Source organism: Macaca thibetana, chromosome 11 (genome assembly GCF_024542745.1).
Source record: "Macaca thibetana thibetana isolate TM-01 chromosome 11, ASM2454274v1, whole genome shotgun sequence".
Lineage (NCBI taxonomy): Eukaryota > Metazoa > Chordata > Mammalia > Primates > Cercopithecidae > Macaca > Macaca thibetana.
Window position 1 is genome coordinate 36,772,887 of NC_065588.1, and position 25,719 is coordinate 36,798,605.

Genomic DNA, 25,719 nt, shown 5'->3' on the forward strand with positions numbered 1-25,719 from the left:
AAGCCTCTAGGGGCAATCGCTAAGGTGTTCTAAAATCCATCATGTTGTAGCAGTACAACTAAATAGAGTCCTCACATGGCACTGTGAGGTAGAGACTACTATCCCCTCTTTAAAGATGAAGAAACTGAGGTCAAGCGAGGTTACAAGTTTAGAGTCAATAAGTGATAGTGCTTGGATTCTAAGCACATCTAATGGACGTCACACCTATCCTTCAAAACTTTCTCTCACTCTACTGTTACCTTGATTTGAAAAGACCTTTGTGTGCATTTCTGGGCCCTGGCTATTCATATGATGAATATCTGGGATTTTTTTTTTTTTTTTCATCGGAGAACATTTTCCAAAGATGCCTTAGAAGGATGGTTCCATTACATTTTCTTCCCCTCACCTTGGATGTTTTGACGGTTTTTTTTTTTTTGTTTTTTTTTTTTTTTTAGTAGAGGCTATTTGAGATAAGCATTATTTGATCACCTGCATGTTATTATGGTTCAAAACTTTTTAAACACTAAACAACTAAAGTTAATCATTTACTTATTTGTCCCTTGAACAAGTGTTGCCCATTCAGTTAGAAATAAAGTGCTCAATATGGAAAAATTAACAGTTGCTGAGTCACCAAAGGAAATAATGTAATTTATGGGTATTCTTTTTTTTATAATATTAGAGTTTGCTAAATAAATCAGTAATATGTGAACACAATGGGAAGATGAATTAATCGTCACTTTGATTTAAGATTCAGGATAGTTGTATTTTTGGAGTATGGTATTTAGGGAAGCTTTATGTATAGGCCTAAGCATTTAGACATCATAAACTTCATTAAGCTCAAAAAGTGCTTTATAATTTCTAAGCTTTTTGCGAGGAAATTCTAAGTAGTTGTCCTTCTTAACCTGATGATCGGGCTTACAAAAGAGTTACTAAATGTCACAACTGAAAGAAAAGAAGTAGTGGCTTTTATGAAAAAGAGAATCTATCTTTGAATGAAGACTGAAACCTTAACTATATTCCATGTGTAATTGTGAAACTTGAATGATCTTATTGTGCTTTGAGATCAATAAAATATATCATCCTTATTTGCTCAGTATATTCTTGCATGGTTCAAATGAAACACATAACATGCTTGCTATGTAGCTGTAGATCTCAGACAACAAAGCAAATATCTATTAAGTATTTACCATGTGTTAGTACCACACAAAGTTAAAAGAGTAGAGTTTGCTAAAAGACTTATTTTGGTGGTCTGGTGGTCAGACTACTTTGATGTTTTTTTTTTTTTTTTTTGAGATGGAGTCTTTTTTTTTTTTTTTTGCTTGCGCTCGCTCTGTTGCCCTGGTTGGAGTGCAGTGGGCAATCACGGCTCACTGCAACCTCCGCCTCCTGGATTCAAGCAATTCTCCCTTCTCAGCCTCCTGAGTAGCTGGGATTATAGGTGCATGCCACCATGCCTGGCTAATTTTTTTTTTTTTTTTTGTATTTTTAGTAGAGATGGGGTTTTACCATGTTGGTCAGGCTGGTCTTGAACTCCTGACCTCTTGATCCGACCACCTTGGCCTCCCAAAGTGATGGGAATACAGGCGTGAGCCACCGCGCCCAATCTAATGTGTCTTTCTTAGACTTGTCTACTCATGACTAGTCTAAGAATTAGACTATTTGTTTTTATTTACACCTATATTTATCTCTAAAATATGTTAGAATCAAAAGAGTAAGTTTTGAAAAACATATTTATTGGTATTAATTTGGTCTCTTCAGGACTAGTTTTTTTATTGACTTTTATTTTATTTTTTATTATACTTTAAGTTCTAGGGTATATGTGCACAATGTGCAGATTTGTTACATAAGTATACATGTGCCATGTTGGTGTGCTGCACCCATTAACTCGTCATTTACATTAGTTATATCTCCTAATGCTATCCCTCCCCCTTCTCCCCTCCCTACAATAGGCCCTGGTGTGTGATGTTCCCCACCCTGTGTCCAAGTGTTCTTGCTGTTCAATTCCCACCTATGAGTGAGAACATGCGGTGTTTGGTTTTCTGTTCTTGTGATAGTTTGCTAAGAATGATGGTTTCCAGCTGCATCCATGTCCCTACAAAGGACACAAACTCATCCTTTTTTATGGCTGCATAGTATTCCATGGTGTATATGTGCCACATTTTCTTAATCCAGTCTATCATTGATGGACATTGGGGTTGGTTCCAAGTCTTTGCTATTGTGAATAGTGCCGCAATAAACATACGTGTGCATGTGTCTTTATAGCAGCATGATTTATAATCTTTTGGGTATATACCTAGTAATGGGATGGCTGGGTCAAATCGTATTTCTAGTTCTAGATGCTTGAGGAATCGCCACACTGTTTTCCACATGGTTGAACTAGTTTACAGTCCCACCAACAGTGTAAAAGTGTTCCTATTTCTCCACATCCTCTCCGGCACCTGTTGTTTCCTGATTTTTTAATGATTGCCATTCTAAGTGGTATGAGATGGTATCTCATTGTGGTTTTGATTTGCATTTCTCTGATGGCGAGGGATGATAAGCATATTTTCATGTGTCTGTTGGGTGTATAAATGTCTTCTTTTGAGAAGTATCTGTTTATATCCTTGCCCACTTTTTGATGGGGTTGTTTGATTTTTTTCTTGTAAATTTGTTTGAGTTCTTTGTAGGTTCTGGATATTAGCCCTTTGTCTAATGAGTAGATTGCAAAATTTTTCTTCCATTCTGTAGGTTGCCTGTTCACTCTGATGGTAGTTTCTTTGGCTGTGCAGAAGCTCTTTAGTTTAATTAGATCCCATTTGTCAATTTTGGCTTTTGTTGCCATTGCTTTTGGTGTTTTAGACATGAAATACTTGCCCATGCCTATGTCCTGAATGGTATTACCTAGGTTTTCTTCTAGGGTTTTTATGGTTTTAGGTCTAACATTTTTTTTTTTTTTTTTTTTTTTTTTGAGGTGGAGTCTCGCTTTGTCGCTCAGGCTGGAGTGCAGTGGCCGGATCTCAGCTCACTGCAAGCTCCGCCTCCCAGGTTTACACCATTCTCCTGCCTCAGCCTCCCGAGTAGCTGGGACTACAGGCGCCCGCCACCTCGCCTGGCTAGTTTTTTGTATTTTTTAGTAGAGACGGGGTTTCACTGTGTTAGCCAGGATGGTCTTGATCTCCTGACTTCGTGATCTGCCCGTCTCAGCCTCCCAAAGTGCTGGGATTACAGGCTTGAGCCACTGCGCCCGGCCTAGGTCTAACATTTAAGTCTCTAATCCATCTTGAGTTAATCTTCTTATAAGGAGTAAGGAAAGGATCCAGTTTTAGCTTTCTAGTTATGGCTAGCCAATTTTCCCAGCACCATTTATTAAATAGGGAATCCTTTCCCCATTTCTTGTTTTTCTCAGGTTTGTCAAAGATCAGATGGCTGTAGATGTGTGGTATTATTTCTGAGGACTCTGTACTTTTCCATTGGTCTATATCTCTGTTTTGGTCCCAGTACCATGCTGTTTTGGTTACTGTAGCCTTGTAGTATAGTTTGAAGTCAGGTAGCGTGATGCCTCCAGCTTTGTTCTTTTGGCTTAGGATTGTCTTGGCAATGCGGGCTCATTTTTGGTTCCATATGAAGCAGTTTTTTTCAATTCTGTGAAGAAACTCATTGGTAGCTTAATGGGGATGGCATTGAATCTGTAAATTACCTTGGGCAGTATGGCCATTTTCACAATATTGATTCTTCCTATCCATGAGCATGGTATGTTCTTCCATTTGTTTGTGTCCTCTTTTATTTCACTGAGCAGTGGTTTGTAGTTCTCCTTGAAGAGGTCACTTACATCCCTTGTAAGTTGGATACCTAGGTATTTTATTCTCTTTGAAGCTATTGTGAATGGGAATTCATTCATGATTTGGCTCTCTGTTTGTCTGTTACTGGTGTATAAGAATGCTTGTGATTTTTGCACATTGATTTTGTATCCTGAGACTTTGTTGAAGTTGCTTATCAGCTTAAGGAGATTTCTGGCTGAGACACGGGGGTTTTCTAAATATACAATCATGTCATCTGCAGACAGGGACAATTTGACTTCTTCTTTTCCTAACTGAATACCCTTGATTTCTTTCTCTTGACTGACTGCCCTAGCCAGAACTTCCAACACTATGTTGAATAGGAGTGGTGAGAGAGGCCATCCCTGTCTTGTGCCAATTTTCAAAGGGAATGCTTCCAGTTTTTTGCCCATTCAGTATGATATTGGCTGTGGGTTTGTCATAAATAGCTCTTATTATTTTGAGATACGTTCCATGAATACCAAATTTATTGAGAGTTTTCAGCATGAAGGGCTGTTGAATTTTGTCAAAGGTCTTTTCTGCATCTTTTGAGATAATCATGTGGTTTTTGTCTTTGGTTCTGTTTATATACTGGATTACATTTATTGATTTGTGTATGTTGAACCAGCCTTGCATCCCAGGGATGAAGCCAACTTGATCATGGTGGATAAGCTTTTTGATGTGCTGCTGGATTCTTTTTGCCAGTATTTTAATGAGGATTTTTGCATCGATGTTCATCAGGGATATTGGTCTAAAATTCTCTTTTTTTGTTGTGTCTCTGCCAGGCTTTGGTATCAGGATGATGTTGGCCTCGTAAAATGAGTTAGGGAGTATTCCCTCTTTTTTATTGATTGGAATAGTTTCAGAAGGAATAGTACCAGCTCCTCCTTGTACCTCTGGTAGAATTTGGCTGTGAATCCATCTGATCCTGGATGTTTTTTGGTTGGTAGGCTATTAATTATTGCCTCAATTTCAGAGCCTGCTATTGGTCTATTTAGGGATTCAACTTCTTCCTGGTTTAGTCTTGGGAGAGTGTAAGTGTCCAGGAAATTATCCATTTCTTCTAGGTTTTCGAGTTTATTTGCATAGAGGTGTTTATAGTATTCTCTGATGGTAGTTTGTATTTCTGTGGGGTCAGTGGTGATATCCCCTTTATCATTTTTTATTGCATCTATTTGATTCTTCTCTCTTTTCTTCTTTATTAGTCTTGCTAGTGGTCTATCAATTTTGTTGATCTTTTCAAAAAAACAGCTCCTGGATTGATTGATTTTTTGGAGGTTTTTTTGTGTCTCTATCTCCTTCAGTTCTGCTCTGATCTTAGTTATTTCTTGCCTTCTGCTAGCTTTTGAATGTGTTTGCTCTTGCTTCTCTAGTCCTTTTAATTGTGACGTTAGGGTGTCAATTCTAGATCTTTCCTGCTTTCTCTTGTGGGCATTTAGTGCTATAAATTTCCCTCTACACACTGCTTTAAATGTGTCCCAGAGATTCTGGTATGTTGATCTTTGTTCTCATTGGTTTGAAAGAACATCTTTATTTCTGCCTTCATTTCGTTATGTACCCAGTAGTCATTCAGGAGCAGATTGTTCAGTTTCATTGTAGTTGAGCAATTTTGAGTGCGTTTCTTAGTCCTGAGTTCTAGTTTGATTGCACTGTGGTCTGAGAGACTGTTTGTTATAATTTCTGTTCTTTTACATTTGCTGAGGAGTGCTTTACTTCCAACTATGTGGTCAATTTTGGAATAAGTGCGATGTGGTGGTGAGAAGAATGTATATTTTGTTGATTTGGGGTGGAGAGTTCTGTAGATGTCTATTAGGTCCACTTGGTGCAGAGTCAAGTTCAATTCCTGTTTATCCTTGTTAACTTTCTGTCTTGTTCATCTGTCTAGTGTTGACAGTTGGTTGTTAAAGTCTCCCATTATTATTGTATGGAAGTCTAAGTCTCTTTGTAAGTCTCTAAGGACTTTCTTTATGAATCTGGGTGCTCCTGTATTGGGCGCATATATATTTGGGATACTTAGCTCTTCCTGATGAATTGATCCCTTTACCATTATGTAATGGCCTTCTTTATCTCTTTTGATCTTTGATGGCTTAAAGTCTGTTTTATCAGAGACTAGGATTGCAACCCCTGCTTTATTTTTGTTTTCCATTTGCTTGGTAGATCTTCCTCCATCCCTTTATTTTGAGCCTATATCTGTCTCTGCATGTGAGATGGTTTTGCCTCTTTATCCAATTTGCCAGTCTGTGTCTTTTAATTGGACCATTTAGTCTATTTACATTTAAGGTTAATATTGTTATGTGTGAACTTGATTCTGTCGTTATGATATTAGCTGGTTATTTTGCCCGTTAGTTGATGCAGTTTCTTCCTAGCATCGATGGACTTTACATTTTGGCATGTTTTTGCAATGGCTGGTACCGGTTTTTCCTTTCCATGTTTAGTGCTTACTTCAGGATCTCTTGTAAGGCAGGCCTGGTGGTGACAAAGTCTCTACGCATTTGCTTGTCTGTGAAGGATTTTATTTCTCCTTCACTTATGAAAGTTAGTTTGGCTGGATATGAAATTCTGGGTTGAAAATTCTTTTCTTTAAGAATGTTGAATATTGGTCCCCACTCTCTTCTGGCTTGCAGAGATTCTGCCGAGAGATCTGCTGTTAGTCTGATGGGCTTCCCTTTGTGGGTAACCCGACATTTCTCTCTGGCTGCCCTTAACATTTTTTCCTTCATTTCAACTTTGGTGAATCTGACAATTATGTGTCTTGGAGTTGTTCTTCTCGAGGAGTATCTTTGTGGCGTTCTCTGTATTTCCTGAATTTGAATGTTGGCCTGCCTTACTAGGTTGGGGAAATTCTCCTGGATGATATCCTGCAGAGTGTTTTCCAACTTGGTTCCATTTTCCCCGTCACGTTCAGGCACACCAATCAGACGTAGATTTGGTCTTTTCACATAATCCCGTATTTCTTGGAGGCTTTGTTCATTTCTTTTTACTCTTTTTTTCTCTACACTTCTCTTCTCGCTTCATTTCATTCATTTGATCTTCAATCACTGATACTCTTTCTTCCAGTTGATCGAGTCGGTTACTGAAGCTTGTGCATTTGTCACGTAGTTCTCGTGTCATGGTTTTCATCTCTATCAGTTCTGTTAAGGTCTTCTCTGCATTGATTATTCTAGTTATCCATTCATCCATTCTTTTTTCAAGGTTTTTAATTTCTTTGTGCTGGTTACGTAGTTCCTCCTTTAGCTCTGAGAAGTTTGATTGACTGAAGCCTTCTTCTCTCAACTCGTCAAAGTCATTCTCCATCCAGCTTTGTTCCATGCTGGCGATGACCTGCGTTCCTTTGGAGGGGGATATGCACTCTGATTTTTTGAATTTCCAGCTTTTCTGCACTGCTTTTTCCCCATCTTTGTGGTTTTATCTGCCTTTGGTCTTTGATGATGGTGATGTACTGATGGGGTTTTGGTGTGGGTGTCCTTTCTGTTTGTTAGTTTTCCTTCTAACAGTCAGGACCCTCAGCTGTAGGTCTTTTGGAGTTTGCTTGAGGTCCACTCCAGACCCTGTTTGCCTGGGTATCAGCAGCGGAGGCTGCAGAAGATAGAATATTGCTGAACAGCGAGTGTTGCTGTGTGATTCTTGCTCTGGAAGCTTCGTCTCAGGGGTGTACCCAGTCCTGTGAGGTGTGAGGTGTTGGTGTGCACCTAGTGGGGGATATCTCCCAGTTAGGCTACTCAGGGGTCAGGGACACACTTGAGCAGGCAGTCTGTCCGTTCTCAGATATCAAGCTCCATGCTGGGAGAACCACTGCTCTCTTCAAAGCTGTCAGACAGGGACATTTACATCTGCAGAGGTTTCTGCTGCTTTTTGTTTAGCTATGCCTAGTCCCCAGAGGTGGAGCCTACAGAGGCTGGCAGGCCTCCTTAGCTGTGGTGGGCTCCACCCAATTCGAGCTTCCAGGGGGCTTTGTTTACCTACTTAAGCCTCAGCAATGGTGGGCGCCCCTCCCCCAGCCTCAATGATGCCTTGCAGTTAGATCTCAAACTGCTGTGCTAGCAATGAGGGAGGCTCTGTGGGCGTGGGACCCTCCAGGCCAGGTGTAGGATATAATCTCCTGGTGTGCCCTTTGCTAAGACCCTTGGTAAAGCACAGTATTAGGGTGAGAGTGACCCGATTTTCCAGGCATTGTGTGTCTCAATTTCCTTTGGCTAGGAAAAGCAATTCCCTTCCCCCTTGTGCTTCCCAGATGAGGCAATTCCATTGACTTTTAAAGACTTAATTAAGAGTATGCTTGTTTCATTGTTAAATACTATGCTAGATCACAGGATAAGTAACACCCATCTGAAAGGGGTGTGGGTGTGTATGTGTATACACACACAAGAGTCATGCAGTACAAACAGTGAATTAAGGTACAGAGTCAAATACCATTTCATTTGTGTGACTGTTTTGTGTTTTTGAGAATTGAATTGTATTTGAAATGCAAAGACAATACAGTAGATTAATAATTGAATCATATTATAAATCTCCTTGAAAGTTTAAGCATCATAACTTTTTTTGTGTAATTAAAAAATTATTGTCAGGCCAGGCGTGGTGGTCCACGCCTGTAATCCCACTACTTTGGGAGGCTAATGCAGTGGATCACGAGATCAGGAGATGAAGACCATCCTGGACAACATGGTGAAACCCTGTCTCTACTAGAAATACAAAAAAATTATCTGGGCATGGTGGTGTGTGACTATAATCCCAGATACTCAGGAGGCTGAGGCAGGAGAATCCCTTGAACCAGGGAGTCAGAGGTTGCAGTGAGCAGAGATTGTGCCACTGCACTCCAGCCTGTTGACAGAGCAAGACTCTGTCTCAAAAAAACAAACAAAAAAGATATATATATATGTATACACACACAAATATATACACGTGTGTGTGTGTGTGTATATATATGTATAGATATAGTCAGATTGTTTAAACTGAAATCCAGCTATGAATATGTAAAATTTAAAGTGAAATATGTGTTTCCTCATTTAAGAAAACAAATGCATTAGTTGAATCTCTCTCTCCTCTTTCCGAATCCCAGGCATCACGTTCATCTAGATATCTCACTTATTAGAATTATGTTTCAGACAGTGATACTTACATAAAGGATGTAATGCGTTCCATCTCTGTCCTCTTTCATAGAAATCTCATGTGCCAGTTTGTCATGATTCTTATCACATTCTCTGCCCCCAAATGGCAAATAAGCTACATAGATGGTGACTATAAAAATATTCAGGATCACCTTTTATATATATATATATATAGAACCCTTTTTTCTAGGTTTTAAGGTTCTTAATGTCATATAAAGATCTCTAAAAACATCAACTTATTTTCCCTGCCAAAGAGAAATGCCAAAGAAAAATTCGACTCTGATTCCCAATCTCAAAACTTAATATATTCATTTTTATAATTTATCATGAAGGATGCTGTCTGCTGAATTGGGACATATTACATTAATCTGAGCCGTGGGGAACAACAGACTTCTCCATCAGCTAACAGACACCTTGTAGGGGAGCTATGCAGGGTACAAAAGAAGTACAGGTCCACATTTCCTGCCTTATAATATGGAAATTCAAACTAAACATGCAGTGTCTATGACTCATTTGGTGACAAAATCTGATCTTGACCTGAACTCATTTGTTAAGATAACCTGTTCTGAACTGGTTTAAGGCAATTTATATCTTATCTATTCCACTTTCTGTGAATATTCATAATATTCACAGTTTTTGCTGAAGAAATATGGATGTCTTTGATTATAGGTTGTTATTCCAAATATGTGTATATACATATATACACACGTTTCTGAAAATTATAAAAAATATCTAGGTCCAAAACATATCTGGCCCTATGAGCTTTGGAAAAGTGGTTGTAGGTCTCTTAGATATTATCCATGTCTTCAAGCCACTTGTAGTTTATTGAGATGCATGACAGTAAACTCCACTCTCAAACAGAGAGTCAAAATAGTTACTGAAAGTCTATCAGTTGGCCGATATATACACATACATACATACATACGCACACACTCACACACACACAATCCATGTTTTACATATATTATATATAGTATGGATTTTGTGGTACAGGAGAAAAGCAGTGTTAATGTAGAATAAGTCTAGTAATGTAAAATATTTCAGAGAGTAATAGAACTGGTTCTCTCTTTTCTAAGCATATATGAATTTATTTCTTACTAAAATAAAGCGAAACCACAGTCAGTAAGAAAACTTCTGCATATATGCTGAAGGAAAACATATATTAGGCAGTAAAATTTTCATGAGAGCCCTCCAACAAATGCGGTTTTTTTTCCTATGTAAAGGAAAGGTGTTTTGAAGATAGAGTAGTGTAATCAGTTTAGAGCAAAGAACCCAATAGAATTTGTTGGCTTTCACGCTCGCCTTACTAGATCTGACTTAGGCAAGTTACTTAAAATCTCTCAGCCTGCTTTATTGCCTGTGAAATATTAATAATAAAAGTAGCTGCTATAGAGAGCTGTTAGAGGATGACATGGGATAGCGCATGTACTAGCAGGAGCCTGGCACTGAGGAGGCAGGCCGACTTCGCTCCTTATCTGGAAGCTGTTCCATCCAGGCCTAGCAGATGATGTTTTTAGGCTGTGGAATTCTACATAATTAATTCTTAGCTATTCAAGATCATTATTTTCATTGCATATTCGATTTCCCTTTGCTGGGCTACATTGTTCCACAATCTTTTAAGATTTCATCTCTAATAACCAAAGTAGTTGTCTGGTAAAGAAGCCAACCTCAGCTGCTTTACACTTTCAGTTTTATTAACCTGAAATCCTCCAAGATGACTCTCATGAGACTTCCAGACTGAACCTTCAGAATTTTTCCAGAAAGTGGAGGAAACTGGAGCTAAATGGAATATGGCTGTATAACTGTTCGTCTGAGTGGTTTTGAGCTTTGAAAGAATATATACTTTATTATCTCAGATTTGTTTTTTAAAGTGTTTTATGTAACACTTGATGTGTTATTCATGGACTTATCATAGGTGACTGAAACTTTTATAGCTCTGTTGTTCATTACAGGCATGAAGTGATCACACCTTTTGCCCTATTAGGATTGTACCATAGTAAGCAACAAGATAGAAAAACAGGGGATATGTGGCAATGGGTTATATTCACAACTAGAAACTCTGACATATTTCTGCTAGATATAGTGAAGTCATACTAGTTTGAAGGAACTACCAATGTGATCAAGAATATCTGCATGTGTTTAAATGGTTTATCCAAAAGGCAAGTGGAAGAGATGGTAGCAGGGCTTCGTTATGACTTTCATGGACCCTAGACACTTCTAAGTGCCTGGGCCTCTTCTTCCAATAGAAAGAGAAAGATAGTTATAAATTATAAAGGAGAGGCAGAGACAGAGAGAATTACAAATTATATTCTGTCTTGATATAAAGGCTGGATTCATTATTATATATTCATTATTTTATATATACTATTCCTTGTATGTCCAGGCTGGATTCATTATTATATATTCATTATAATTATATTTTTCATTTCTAATTTTAAGACAAATTAGAACATTTTTGAACCTCTAAATGTAACATGTACCCTAGGCACTGTGCCTGCTGTGCCTGACTCATGGGTAAGTCGGTCCCAGATTCTAGCAGAAGTTTGCTAATCCTTTCTCTTAAAAGCCAGTTATGGTCAGATTCTGGCATATTCTGGGAACAAAGAGAGGGCACCACTACAATCCCTGAATTTCTACAAGAGTGTCTTTCAGGCATAGAATAGAGGCTTGGCTCATCTAACTACTGATTTCTTCAACAAACAGAGAAAAAGAAAACTCAGCTTCAATATAGGCTAATAGATCTTGTCCTGACTTCCAACACAACTCAATTACTGTCTGCCACTACCCTAGGCTATTGGATCTCCTGACTAGCAAAATAAAAATAAAAGAATTTTAAACTAGTTCATTGTCCTTTCATTTGTGCTAGAAATATTTGGAAATAGATACATAAGTTTTTTGGAAGAACCTATCTCAATACTGAGTATTGAAAATACACAGACTGTCCTCTGTGATCATGAGCAAACAGAAGAACACTTACTTTGGTTCAAAAGATAGTGATATTTAAAATAAGACAGTGTAGATTTATACATTGGTTACTACAAGACACGATAAAGAATTTTTGAATTTATTGTGTTGGTATCAGAAATAAACCAATGCTTTTCCAATTAAGGTAGAATAAGAATCATGGATGAGAAAATGCTCTGAAACAATGAGAGATTGTATGGAATGAAAAGCACTATTGCTACATTTAAAACGTGAAAGAAAATAGAGATCATTGATGGAATTTTACCAAATCGGCCATGTAGATAACAAGTTCAGGAAATACTCCTGGAACTCAGGAAAATATAAGGAGACCCAAATTACAGAAGACAAATGACTGTGAACAAGACAGGCTTAAGTTCCACTTAGCTTGACTAAATTGGCTTCTTCCGAAGTCTCAGGCCCCTTACCTCCTTTTCTAGGGGATTTACTTTAGAAAACTTGTAATCGGGCCAGGTGTGGTGGCTCATGCCTGTAATCCCAGTACTTTGGGAGGCAGAGGCGGGCAGATCACCTGAGGTCGGGAGTTCAAGACCAGCCTCACTAACATGGAGAAACCTCGTCTCTACTAAAAACACAAAATTAGCCAGGCGTGGTGGCACATGCATGTAATCCCAGCTACTCAGGAGGCTGAGGCAGGAGAATCACTTGAACCTGAGAGGCGGAGGTTGTGAGCTGAGATCACACCATTGCACTCCAGCCTGGGCAACAAAAGTGAAACTGTCTCAAAACAACAACAACAACACTTGTAATTGAAAATTCTCTGTCCCTTTGAGATGTACATAAATCTTTTTTCCAGCCCAGCCTCTAGCCAGTTTTGCAATCCAGAAATATCTTTCACAAGGACCTGGGAGCCATCCCTTTGAAATGTAATCATTAAGGAAGATAGTGCCCCTACCCCTATCTCTTAGTTTCTATAGGAGAGTAGAACCTAATTTCAACAAGTGCAAATTAGCAAACACAGTTGACCTAATCACCAGCCTCACCATGACATCCTTCAGTACATGTCCACTAGCTCACCTCAGCTCTTAAAATCTCTCTCGCTTATTGTTTTGGTGAGGTTGAGTTTAATCCCTTTCCGCTATTGCAATAGTCTTGAGTAAAGACTATTTTCTTGCCTGGTTAAATTTGTCCAGTACAATATTTCTTTGACACAGGAGGCCAGAGCTCTGAGATTAAATAGGTGTTTATTAGGCATTCAATTAAAAAAAAAAAAAAAAAAACAAAAACAAAACCCACCAGAGCAAACAGGAGAAGCAATAATTTAAAATAGTAGGAAAAAAAACGTTTCATGAGTTCAAGGAAGTCTTGAGTCAGCATTTGCATAGTAATAACTGATGAGAAGACATCAATACACAGGTATGGTAAAATATCTAACATTTCAAGAATAATAAAACCTTTGTTTAATGACTGGGGAGGGGGAAAGAATGTGGCAAACAGAAGAAAATAAATTTCACCCACCCACTCCAGAATTAGAATATAACTATTCTTTATTATTGCTGATATGGTAAAAAGTAATACAAATATTAAAATATTTTGGAAAAATAAAAATGTTAAAACAATTCAGAAACTATGTTCTGGCTTTTAAATAGTATATATGAAGAAATTTGATAAAAGGGATGTATTAGTTCGTTCTCACACTACTATGAAGAAGTACCCCAGACTGGGTAGTTTATAAAGGAAAGAGGTTTCATTGACTCACAGTTTTGCATGGCTGGCAAGACCTCAGGAAACTTATGATCATGGCGGAAGACAAAGGAGAAGCAGGCACCTTCTTCACAGGGTGGCAGGATGGAGTGAGTGCAAGCAGGGGAAATTCCAGGTGCTTCTACAACCATCAGATCTCCTGAGACTCACTATCTCCAGAACAGCATGGGGGAAACCACCTCCATGATCCAATTACCTCCACCTGGCCCCACCCTTGACAAATGGGGATTATAGGGATTACAATTCCAAGTGAGATTTAGGTGGGGAGGCAGAGCCAAACCATATCAAGGGATAATTCAATAATTCTTTTCTTTTTTTATTAATAATACCAATAAAAGATGTGAAATTTCTTTCAATTTTTAAAAAACTCTGTTGGAATAAAAATAGAATGTTTGCCTTCAAAATCAGTAGACAAACTAATAAAGGAAAATGAATTAAAGTAAGCTAGCCATCACAAGTTTTATAATGTATTACATATTTTCTTTAAAATACTTATATTTAAAATTCGCATGTTTTTATTAGAATGTAAACATTATATAAAATTAAGAAAAATCTAAATAAAATTAAATAAATTCTAATCTGATTTTTAATCTAATTAAAAAGTCTTACTATAATTTAAAAATTCTAACAATAAAATTATTTCTTTAAAATGCTTCCTCATGTTCTTTTTTATTATGATAGTTAAAAATTTCTAATAATAAAAAGAATATGAGGAAATATTATTTTAAAAATGTGTTATACAGTATAATAAATGTGATGGTTAACTACACTCCTGCAAGGACAAAGTGTAAAAAAAAAATGCAAAAAACAAAGACTGTAAAATTGGGGCAAAAAAAAAAAATCCTGATATATGCTATTTACAAGAGAAAAGTTTAAAAAATTTTAGTCATGTTTAAAATGAAATAAAGCTTTAAATAAAATGAGAAGAATGTCAGACAAATATAAAGCAAATGAAAAGCAGAAATAACAGAATTCAAAGCAAAGAGGATGAATGGAATGTAGAAGATTAGTTTTATAAATGGTAAGAAAATGTACATCACAGATAAAAAAATGGATGGACCTGCATGAGTCAGAAAATGTACATGCAAATTTTAAGAAACCGTTATAAATACAAGGAGACTCAAATGATAAATAATATAAACATATTGGATTTAAGTGATAGAACTAATAAGATTAACTTATATCCTAAACTTGTAAATTATTTAGGAAAAAAAACCACTTTATTTTCAAATTTCCACGTATCCAGACAAAATCAATCCTATATTAGGCCATAGACAAATTGTCAAAAAAATCTAAAAAGCAAAAACTACACATGCTACACCCTTTATCTATAAAATAAACATAGGATATTTATTAAAAATCCTAACATAAAAATATGCACTGGATTTGATAGGCCTTCCCAGATGTAAGTGATTTATTAAGGAAATATACTCAGGACAAATCTGTAAGTGAAGGAAATAGAATAATGTGTTCGGGCGGGATGAGAGACTGAAGTCTAGTCTCAGTCACTCCCAATGTAAACTCGCATCCAAATGACCCTGTAGAGGTGTCCCGCCCTCAGGCAGAGCAGCAGTGCTTTTGGACTGTCCTATCACTAAACCATTGGCTGGTGTGTCATGCCCAGAGTAAGGCATAGAATTCTTCTTAGGCCGGGACAATTTCCCAGAGAAGAGTGCAGCTATGTTCTCATGGTAGCTGGGAAACATTTGTGCTGACTAGTAACAAGGATTCTGGGTTGAGAACTGACATCAACAACAGCCATACTTTCAATTAACATTAATTTTAGCAGCTAGAATGAGAAAACCTAATGAAAGTAGTGTAAATAAGAAAAGGCTTTTTTTTTTTTTTTTTTTCCATGAAACAGGAAGTCCAGAGGCAAGCAGTTTAGATCTGTGCATTAACTCCAGGACATTCTTAAGTATCTCTGCTTTTTCTCCCTGCTCTCCCATTCCATAGTATCCTAAGTGTGTGGTTTCATCCTCATGTTGAAGATGACTGCTAAGCCTTTGGGCAAATGACCATATCCAGGCAGGAACAAGGAGAATAGTAGAGGACCAAAAAAAGGGCAACTACTAGTAAGCTCTGTAAGACTTCTTCTAGAGCTTTCCTGGAAGTACTACCTAGCGACTTCTGTTAATATCTCATTGGGTAGAACTAGACCCTAGTTGTAAGGACTTGGCAAAAATGTTGGCTATCCACATTCTATAGGAAAGGAAGGCAGATGAGAAGTGGGATTTGTAATGGCTCTGAACACCAACAATGTTTACCAAATCAACCCATTTTACATTTGAGATAAATGACTCTCTTTATTAACTCTTAGGAAAACAGTGACTTTTACAATTTTATCATGCTTAGAAAATAACAGAGATTAAAAAGTACGTATAAAATGATGCACAGGCTTCCTCTTCCTCCTCCTCTTCCTGGGTGAGTGCTCTCCCAGCAGGCAGGCAGCATGACGGCCAAGGAGACAGATGGCTGGAGTCCCCAGGCCAATCTCTCTTGTCCCACCTGCATCAACTGGGCATCCAAGGCTTGCACTTCTGCTCACAGAATATTTCAAAGAAAATTGAGCTGCTCACAAATTATTACATAAGAAAGCAAAAGACGAAAAAGAAAAGCAAGAAGTGTCTTCCTGGAGTGTAGAAGGTGGTATTAACACTGACCCGTTGGCCAGTGTTAATATCCATACACTGGTAAACTTAGACCACATTATCCACTGATGACAACAAGACCGGTGCCAAGTTATAGTCAAAGACCAGATTTTACTGATCATTCCTTGGGAATGTCTGAATCTGAACAGGCTCTTAAAGGTACTTCTCAAGTTAAATTATTCTGATCTGAAGATCAAAAGGAATGTGACTTGTATCTAAACTGCTAGAGAAGTTTTGGATAATGCTGCTGGGATGGTTAAACCAGGTGTAACTACTGAAGGAACAGACCATGCTGTACACTTAGGATGCACTGCAATAAATTATTATCCTTCTCTGAATTATTATACTTTCCCACAGAATTCCAGACACTCCTTGGAAGAAGGTGATATTGTTAATGTCAACGTTACTCTTTATTGCAGTGGTTATTATGGGGACATGACTGAGACATATTTTGTTGGCAATATGGATGAGGACACATGGAAATTTGTTCAGACCACATATGAGTGCCTCATGCAAGCCATCAATGCAGTGAAACCTGATGTTTGATACAGAGAATTGGGAAACATATTTCAGAAGCCTGCCCAAGCAAATGAAGTTTCAGTTGTTTGAAGCTATTGCGAGCATGGAGTCCACAAGTTTTTTCATACAGCCCCCAATGCACTCCATTGTGCCTAAAATAAAGCAGTTGGTGTGATACGGTCAAGCCATGTATTTACAGTTGAGCCAATGATTTGTGAAGGTGGATGGCAGGATGAATCCTAGCCAGAAGGTTGGACTGCAGTGAGGAGACATTGAAAGTGGTCTGCTCGGTTCCACCACTCCTTGCTGGTCACAGACACTGGCTGTGAAATGCTAACCTGGCAACTTGATAGTGTACAGCCTCACTACATATCCCAATTTTAATTTCTTCAAAATAGCACATCTCAATAGTATCTTCTTACTGTACTACACATTTTTGGGGGAGCAGAGAAAGGAAGGGGACATTTTTTATCCTTTGTTTTGTTTTGACTATAGGAAGAAAGGACTACAGCAATTTGATGTGTGTCCTTAAGAACTTGTTTTGAGTCTAAAAAAGCTGAGAAGAATAAAGGAAATATTGCTCAACTCCTTTCAGTGCTGTTCCCTCCCTCTAAATCTTCCTACACACCCATTTTCTCATTATCAGGCTTTTTAAAGTTTAGATTATGGCAAAAGTAGCCATGCTCCCAGTGGTGACTGACTGTTGCAGGGCATGAGAATTTTGTAGTACACTGCTATGCCAAACTACTGGTTGGTCAGAAATGGGAGAGGCAAAGCCTCTTTTCTTCTCTTCTTTATTTTATGTCAAGGGCATACCTTGGAGATTCTCAGAGAAGGGTGGAGGGTGCACTGTGGAAGATGATGGGGAAAGAGTTCTAAAGTGTCTCCGACTGTGAGCATAGTAAGTCAAGTGTGCTGTTAGATTCTGTTGAGTAAACCAGATGGTGACTATAGCAGGGATGTAACTGTCCATGGTATGCTGAAAACACACCTCACCTTTTCACAGTTGAGAACCTCATTAGAAATGACCTCAGTTGCCCAATATCTGTTCCTTTTGACAGTTGTCCAAATAGGAATGTATCCAATGACTACATATCAGATCCTAAAGTCATTGTCATTATTAGAGTGGACTTAATTAATGGGTATTTGCTAACTTTCATGTAATATAATTTTGTACCACTGACATGTTATATAATAGTTGCAAGAGAACATCTTTTCCAGAGTGCCTGAGGCCTTGCTGTTTTAAAATAGTTATATTAACATTTCCATTGTTTTTATTATTTTATTGATTTAGTAAAGTGACTGTATCTGGTTTCAATTTGGGGGAGTATGTGTATGAAGTTTTTATCAATCTGTAATATTTGTGATGGAATGCCTTGCAATGTAAATGTTAATATAATGTGTAAAATGAGATTTAAAAGTTTAAATAACTATCAAAAAAGATATTATGCAACAGGCATAGTAAAGCCTGAAAATAAGTAAACTAACAATTAAACGAACTAAACATCAGAAAAAAAGAGTAAGGATATATACTTGAGGAAAGTAAAGAAGAAAAAAATCACCAAAAACAAAAGCTTAAATTTAAAAATTGGGATAAAAAGGGAAAATGCCATTTTTAATTTGGTATTTGTTCTTTGACAGGGTCATTAAAATAGACCAATCCTTGGCAAGACATATAGGAAAACAAAGGAGAAACAAAATGTATTATGTTAGAAATGATAGTGGGAAGGACATAACATATTTTGGGTGTTTTTTTCCCTTAATAAATAAAATACTATGACAATTCCATATTTTTAGAAAAGGCCAAACAGGAGTGAAGTACAAACTTTTTAGTAAACCATAAGTGACCAAAATTGATTTGACAGATAATAGAAAACCATGGAGAAATTGGATAAAGCAGCCATTAATTTTCAAAACACCATTTGTCAAATTGAAATGGAAACAACAGTCTGAGCAAAAAAATCCTAAGCACAATTTAAAAATATAAATTTCAAGTTTTTAAAAATGTACATATTCTTTAGATATTTTGCTTGCAGGGATTTTTATTGGGAAAAGAATGAAAAGATATACATAAAGACTGATGTGACCAGGTATGCAATATAGCCTAGTTTATTAGCATTACTTATTATAGAAAGTATTGATAGTAATTTCAACATTCAACTGCAGAAAATTGTGGGTCACACATACAATAGAATATATTAATTAGGTCGAACTGGATCAAATTGCCATTATTGACCATTTCTAATTAACAAATATAGTGACTTCAAATGGTCCAACCTAATAAATACACACAAATACATATTTAGATATCCCAGTAATTTAACTGTGGTTATCTCTGACTGGGGGGCTTTTGGGTGATTTAAACAGTCTAATTAGATTCTAATACAGGAAAGAAATAAGCACATAACATTCATGTATTGCTTTATAATCTTTCACTAAATTATGGACTCTTGGGGAACAGGCATTTGGTTTTGGTAATCATTACATTCTTGGTGCAGAAGGAAATCTGAAAATATTTGTTGAATCAATCACTGAAAAAATATTTGTACTATAAAATAGAAAATGTTAAATTGCAAATGAGAAAAGCTAGAGAAATTGCTCATTAAACCATTTGCCTCACCAAATGGAAGGGTCAAAGCAATTTTAACCATATAGCGCTTAATTTAGGCAGTAATTTTTCTGCAAAGTATTCAGTATGAATAGTATCTGATAATGTTATGTCTACTTTCTAGCTATCTTTAAAAACATTAAATTTCATACATTTAATATGTGGAGAACTAAGGAAAACTCCAATGATAAATGGGGACATTCAACATTAAGAGAACGTTCCCGTCTAAAAGTTTAGAACAGAACTGCAGCATAATATTTTAATTTATCATAATGATTTATGAAATTACACCAAATACATTTCACTGACTCATTATCCAAAATTCTCAAATTTCAAAAATGAAATTTTGAAGATGTGAAATAATTATAGACCATGCTGATAGTCTGCCAGGAAAACTTCATTGCAGAATTGTAGGTTAGTTGTTTTCTCCTCTAGTGCATAGAGGGGCATGAGAAACCACTGACTGTGATGGTCTTTAATGCAATGCAAAAGAACATTCAAATCCATATTTGTTCAGAAATCCTGTTAGTGTCTCTATTGAGGAAACCTCAAAAAAAAGTACTGAAGTGTTAATGATTTGCCTACAAAATTTTTTGTTGAAATGTTTGGATAAGCTGACAGGAATTAATTCTATTAAAATCCTTTCTTTCAAGTTATTTCACTAATATGAAACTCCTCAATCCAGTAGCATTCTTTGACATTTTTCTTAACATCAAAATGCTAATTTTGCCTACATAATATTAATAAATGAAGCAGGCATTTTGTATTATTCTCTCTCCTTACTCATAGGGTTGGTGTCTATTTTAATTAGCTTCAAAAGTTACAACTACCTGGTTATTTTTACCAGAAAATTTATTCTTATAGTCACCTAATGGATATGATCATCAGTACGGAGCCTAGAAGCTTTTGCATTCTATTTATGAAAGAGACACAGTTCCTGGGTATGGATTTGGGCTCTGAGTGGAGATAGGTAAGCCAGGAGAGAATATTTATAAACACAGTAAGTAGATGTATTTGGTTATGATATGTTGTTGGTTGATGTTACACTTGATTTGCAGTTTTCAAAATGCAAAATACAATGTCCTTAAAATACAGTGTTGCCTTCTAACAAAAAGCTTATAAGCCCGAATAAGGCTACATTTTTTATTTTTATTTTTTTGCTTATTATTTCTTTGGTCACAAACAACCAACTTAAAAATGATGGCTGAAATACACATTCAAGATTTGGATTCCGTATTTTAAAAGTCAGATTTTTTTTTTCATAAATTAAAATATATTCAGTGGCAAAATTTGACAGCACAATGTGGGGTTCATATTTTTACTATCATGCTATTATTCTCAAAAGTGTTCAGGTAAGGAGGTCTTCCTGCCCTCCCCCTTCCCCTGCCAGAGGAAGAGTACAGGAGATGTTTGGCACCATGAGATAAAGAAAGGCAGTAGGCTTAAAAAACAACTAAAGCACTTGATTGTGAGGAATTCTTTATTCCCAGTAGTGTTTGTTCAATGTTGAACCAGGAAGGGATTGCAGAATATTTCCAATTTGATAAAAAAAGTATATAATGCATTCTAAATATTTTGTATTTAAAAAGAATAAATATTCTTTCTTGTCTTTTGACATTTATCTCTACTGCCACACAGCTCCATTTAATGGAATTTAGAAAGTTTGTCTGTGAAAGAGTAGTCTTTCAGTTGATCCTCACATTTGTCAAGAACACTGACGATTGATTTGATTGCAGCTCCGGCAGTTAAAGGAGTGTTCATTTCATGATCAAGTATCCTGAAACCACTTCTTTAAAATGAATTTTTCTTTTATATTTGGTGATTCAATGCTCACCAGGGTCTCTGTTCCTGGGGTCCCCCCCCGCTCCCCCCCACCTCAACTCTCCTTCTGACATTTCCATTAAACTGTAAAAAATAAGTGTTGACTGATTAACATCTTAAGAGCTCTGCAAAAAGCCATATTCATGAATCAAAGTCAGTCTGCACCACTGGTAATTAACTTGACACAATTCAGCCTTCCAAGCTAATCATCCTCTGGCTGCTTTATGTAATTGCTGTCAATTCAGATCTACAAAACGATTGGAGTCCACTAAAAGGCAGAAAGAGGCATAAGAACTAATGATTAGGCCAAGTACTCTAGCTGAGGACATATTCTGATTAAAATGTTGGAGTATAATGGGGAAACAGAAACATTCAAAATGTTGACTTGAGGGTCCCAGATTTATAATTATATGAAAACAGCCTATTTAAGATCAAATTAATGGTAAGGGTTAAGTGGTGAGATTCAATGTAATAAATATCCTAGGGTTTACCATGTAAAAGTTGCTGAGCAAGACCCTGAAAAGGCAGTAGACCTTTAGGGCACAGAAGGGCATCGTGGATGAAGAGCACTGCTTCTGAACTGAGATACTTAAATACTGGCCTTTGGCTACTTGTGTGATTTGGTACAAACTGCTCAGCTTCATTCACATTTTCTCATTAGGAAAATAGAAAAAATGATTTTATGTAGCTTATATGTTTAAGGATTAATGCAAATAATGACTTAAAATCTGTTACCTGGAATTTAGTAGATGCCAAATAACTCTCACATATTATAATTCTATTATCATTACAATTTATCACTAAGGGAAAGGTCAAGTATGCTAAGAAAAATACAGATGGAATTGCTCACTGAATTTACAAATGGAGAACCAACATCTGGGTCAGAAAACCTTGATTTTGGAGGTGTTTTTTCAAAAGATAAGTATAATTTATCAACTAAGTTGAGAAGATTTATTTCAGTAGAGTAAGAGCAAAGTCATTCATCAGCAAAAACATGATGTGCAACTGAGGAACAGGAAAACAATCATTTTACTAGGCATACGATTTGTGATAGAGTAAAAGATGATTATACTGCAAAGAAAGGTTCGATAACTATTGTGGATTGACTATTTAAATCATCATTGTTGAATGTTTCAAAGGGTATTTTGTTCGTTCCTTAAAGACCAGAATATTTCAATATCAAAGAGTTCCACAGAACCAAAACAGGCTTTCTCTCCCCATAAACTCTCAGTAGATATATATTTAATAAAGCTATATATAATTTCTTAGAGATTAAAATGAGTAGTTTTCATGGAAGTCAGTTTAGTACTCTTATTTAGAAGTGACAAGAAACTTCAAAAAATGTAAGAAGGTTCCTCTAAATACGCATTCGGTACATAACAAGAAAGAAAGGTAACTAGAATATATTAAATATTATTAAAAGTCTATATTTGTTTGGCTAAGGCAATGGGCATCGTTCCCACAGAAAAATCACCTGTAGAGTTTATCAAATTAAACACCTCTTGGACTGATTCTTAAAAATTCGGATTTCATTTGTTTAGAGTGAAGCTCAAAACATCAGTAATTTTCGAAGAGTTAAGGGAATCCTAACTGTGAGAAAGGAGACCAAAGATACTTCCTCTTTCTCTCCTCTGAAATCATGTAAACAAGAATAACAAGAAAAATGTAAACCATGTTTTTGACAATAGAGATATCTATAATCTTGAATCACAATTTAAGATGAAGAGCTGTCAAATGCAATAAATATCAAATCAGGGTACAGGAAGATACTGACAGGGGGCATATGCAGTTACATATCTCAGACACAGCCAGCTAGATGCAAACATTTCCCAGAGCATTGAGGGATGCTAAAGAGGAAAACCAATAGTCCTTGGTTTGAGTCAGTAGAAACAACATGTTTGAGCTGGCTGTAGGAACTCTCCTGTCTTCCATTTGTTACTACAGAGAGGCAGGGGAGGTAGGTCTCATTGAGGAAATCACATTGCTTGCCGTCTTTGCTGAAGAGAGCTGTGGAACAAGCAGAGGAGAAAATATCTATTGTGATTACCCTGCAGCTGTCTCAGAAAGATGGGGCCTCATACAAACACCCAATCCCCAGGGGAAGCCAAAGGAAAAGGCAGCGCTCTGCGAGCCAGGGCCACTTTGTCTTAAATAGATCACTATTCTGATACACACAGACACACATACAGAATCAGTCAGTCAGACATGAGCACTTGGAATTGTAAAAGGTATATAAATGATAATGAAGTTCTGGCAGTCATTAATACATAGGCACAAGTAGAATGGACGGAAATATAGTAATACAATATTCTAATTTATATAGGATATTCTAATTTATCTCTCAGACCACAGCAAACAAATAGACCAAAAGTAATGCATAGATCTAAATAATATAAGACATGGTTTAAAAAGCTCTTGCAATATTCACATGAGAAAAAAAATAGATTAGAAAGACATCGCTAACATATTTCCCAAAGGAAAAGTATTAGCTTCACTGATCACAATGAAATAAGTGGCCCTCACAAGTGGCTTTTGGGTTAAAGATTAAGTTCAGAGCAAAAGAGCAGATTACTTGGAAAATAAATGTAATAAAATATTATATATGAAGACCTATGGTATACAATTAAGTCACAGTAACTAGAGACAAGTTCCTAGCCAAGTGTTTGCACTTGCATTGATAAAGAATGAAAATAAATAATTTTGGTAACTAACTCACATGTAATAAAATAAGTTAAACAAATGAAAATATTTAATAATTTAAAGCAGAAAAGTAACTTCTTAGAGAACAGACAAAACACAGCTAATAAATCAACCCAATAACTGGCTCTTAAACAAAGAAAAAACAATGGCTAACCTAATGAGGACACTGATGGTGAAAGTACAAATACATTAAGGACTGGAAATGGGAAAATATCACAGAGGCAGAAGACATTATAAGAATTGCATAAGGTTAGTTTTTTCAACATTACAAAAATAAATTTTAAATCCTACACGAAATCAGTATTTTTCTAGGAAAATAGAAATAAATAGAAATGAGGGAAACTGATGCTTGAGAGCACAGTCCAACTGCTAAAGAAAAAAATTCAAAAACTTTATCATGGAGATATTCCCCCCTCCAAATCAGTATAAATCCAGATTGGTTGGTGGATTTTATAGATAAATTTTTTATCTTCAACTAGTTTGAAGCACTACAAGAAACAGATGTTTGTAGCACTCAAGCTATTTGAACAGATAGGAGAATAAATATTTACACTTGTATTAGTCAGGGTTTTCTAGAGGGACAGAACTAATATGATATATATATATATGCATGTATATATATATACATATATATGGGAGTGTGTATCTATATTTATACATATGAGTTTATTAAGTATTAATTTATATGATCACAAGGTCCCACAATAGGCTGTCTGCAAGCTGAGGAGCAAGGAGAGCCAGTCTCAGTCCCCAAACTGAAGAACCTGGAGTCCAATGTTGATGTTCAAGGGCAGGAAGCATTCAGCATGGGAGACAGATGTAGGCTGGGAGGCTAGGCCAGTCTCTCCTTTCACATTTTTCGGCCTGCTTTATATTCGCTGGCAGCAGAGTAGATTGCGCCCACCAGATTAAGGATGGGTCTGCCTTCCCTAGCCCACTGACTCAAATGTTAATCTACTTTGGCAGCACCCTCACAGACACACCCAGGATTAATACTTTGTATCTTTCAATCCAATCAAGTTGACACTCAGTATTAACCATCACACAGTTATATTTTCTTATCTAACATGATATTAATACCAAAATCTGACAAATTAAAAAGATATATAGACAATAGAACTTAAAACAAAGATCGAAATAAAAGACTAGCAGCTAGAATGAAACATCACAAATGAAGAGTAATATACCACCACTAAGTGTGGCTTACTCTAGGAACTCAAATATGGTTCTGGATTGAGGCATCATATTAAGAGATCATAAGAGAAAAATCAAATATTTAAATACACAGAGATTGAAATTATTTGCATACTTCAGCATACATTCTGTATTTTAAAAAACTAGTAAGATAGGAATAAGTTTGTGTATTCTTAATCAATAATCTATAAATCCCAAAGTGATTTTGAAGAACAAGTGAAGGGGAACTGCTGTATCACATACCAAATTTAGCATAATTTCATAATAATATGTTATTCGTTCAGAGTGTACAATGTTGAACAAAACACAGAGCTCAGAAACTTACATTGATTATGGATACACCAACTAGTGGGGGAAAAGAAAAACTATTCGACAGATGGCACTGGGAAAATTGCTGTTTTATTTTGGGAGATGGGGCAGAAATTTTTACTTCACACGAATAAAATAATTCAAGTCCATTAGAATTTTGAAGGTTAAAAAATATTTAATCTTTAGAAAAACAGTATATGAAAATATGTGGTTGACTTTTGTGTTGTGAAGCATTTCTTAAACACATTACAGAAAGCAAAAGGAAAGATTAAAAATGTAAAGCTTCATTTTGACAAAGGACATCATTAAATACAGTCTGAAGTCAAGCCATAAACCAGCAAAAGTAATATACA

The 25,719-nt window shown here is 36.4% G+C and overlaps 1 protein-coding gene and 1 pseudogene across 4 annotated transcripts in view; both read left to right on the top strand.

Moving 5' to 3' along the window:
• CNTN1 (contactin 1) overlaps positions 1-25,719 on the top strand; it is a 392,585-nt gene that overhangs the window by 26,609 nt on the left and 340,257 nt on the right. The gene's annotated exons all lie outside the window — the stretch shown is intronic.
• LOC126930888 (methionine aminopeptidase 1-like) lies at positions 14,203-21,708 on the top strand (annotated as a pseudogene).